Genomic DNA, 1,795 nt, shown 5'->3' on the forward strand with positions numbered 1-1,795 from the left:
CATCCAGCTGAAAACCGTATGTAACTCTCTAACTTTTTAATATAATATCACCAGAGACGCTGAGCTAACGATACATTGTTGCCAATTTGAGCAAACAACAGGGCAGAAGCTGTCATTTAAAAAGCTGCCGTTTAAAGAACCGCAATAGAAAGAGGATTTTGCCACATAAGTGTGTTTTCTATAAGACCTAACAGATGGGAAGCAATTAACCCCTATTTGCCTAGCACAGATACACAAGAAAGCTAATATATATGTGCATACTTTCAAATAATTGCATTACATTTTGCTGAGAATTAACGGACATTTCTGTGCCATTTTCAACTTTCAGCCCGCCTATGACTGCACCTACCTCTGTGTAGAAGAATATTAATAACATTTATATTATAACACACTAGAGGTTTATTTGTATTTTTATGCCTGATTTTTTATGCAATTGCATTTTTTACTATTTTATTAGCTTAAAAAAGCTACACTGGTGTTTAGCATTTTTTAATTTATTTTAAAACATTTATCGTTTATCATACAGAAGTCTGTTATGAGTATTTACTATGTCTAGGTATATATCTTAAATAAAATATTCATTAGATTTATGAAACACTAGTCTACTTTTCTATATATATATATTGGGAGAATATCTCCAATCACACCACTAAAGACAGAACTGCATTGATTTGCGCCACCTTATATCGATACTAATCTAGAAAACTTAATCACTCTGTGTATCTCAATAGACAGACGCCTAAGAGAAAGAAAATCAGAAAAAGGCTGCACAGAGTACTCAGCTAAGAGGGTTTCAACACCCACTCCTTTACCCAGGACTACGGAGGAACCCATGGACATCGCGTTCGTGAAGGGACCGCTGAAACCTGAGGAGAAAGCACGACGCAAGTTACACAACCTTTGTATGTACTGTGCCAGTACAGATCATACAGTTAGGGACTGCCCCACTCTCCTAAGACAAAGGAAGGGTAAGTCAAACAAAGACTCAGGCTGTCATGTTAACAAAGTTAAAGCATCCTCTCACCTCTGCTTTTCTGTTTCCCTACAGTGGGATCATCATCAAGCACCTACAGTGGCTGTGATTGATTCAGGAGAAACAGGAGACTTCATGGATTATGATTTTGTTTGTTCCCTTAACATACCACTAATAAAAAAAGTTAATTCACTACCTATCCGACTAGTCGATGGTTCTTCCATGAAATCCGGTCCCCTAACACACTAAACCTCACCCATAAGAGTCACCTTTCCATCAGGGCATACTGAGTATAAGATCTTCGAGGTGATACTCACACCTTTGTTCCCTATCATACTAGGGTTTAATTGGTTAAAACTTCACAAACCCTCCATCCTATGGGGAAGAGGTTTGATACATTTTAACTCTGATTTCTGCAGAAATAATTGCAAGGCTGTAATCCCACACACACTCATGCACATCTTCCCCACTGTTACAAGCATTTTACTGACGTATTCAACAAGAAGGAGGCTCAGGCTTTGCCACCTCACAGGCCGTATGACTGCCCCATAGAGTTGCTGCCTAACTCATCAATACCATACAGCCGTATATTTCCCCCATCTGAACCAGAGCTCAAACATCTTAAGGAGTATTTGGAAGACAACTTGAAGAAGGGTTTCATTAGACCCTCTACCTCTCCAGCAGGAGCAGGTATATTCTTCGGTAGAAACAAGGACAACAGCCTCCGACCTATCATAGATTACAGGGAGCTGAATGCACGTACTAAGAAAAACAGGTATCCCTTACCCCTGATACCTGAATTAATTGAGCGCTTGCAGGGGG

The 1,795-nt window shown here is 39.4% G+C and overlaps 1 long non-coding RNA gene across 1 annotated transcript; it reads left to right on the forward strand.

Moving 5' to 3' along the window:
- The first annotated feature begins 380 nt into the window (after positions 1 to 380).
- On the forward strand, positions 381 to 1,172 carry LOC128648019 (uncharacterized). Its single transcript, XR_008400480.1, has 2 exons — positions 381 to 968; positions 1,049 to 1,172. It is a non-coding gene; the product is annotated as an uncharacterized LOC128648019 (long non-coding RNA).
- Positions 1,173 to 1,795: the final 623 nt, after the last annotated feature.

The sequence above is a fragment of the Bombina bombina genome, chromosome 2, assembly GCF_027579735.1.
Source record: "Bombina bombina isolate aBomBom1 chromosome 2, aBomBom1.pri, whole genome shotgun sequence".
NCBI classification, from domain to species: Eukaryota; Metazoa; Chordata; class Amphibia; order Anura; family Bombinatoridae; genus Bombina; species Bombina bombina.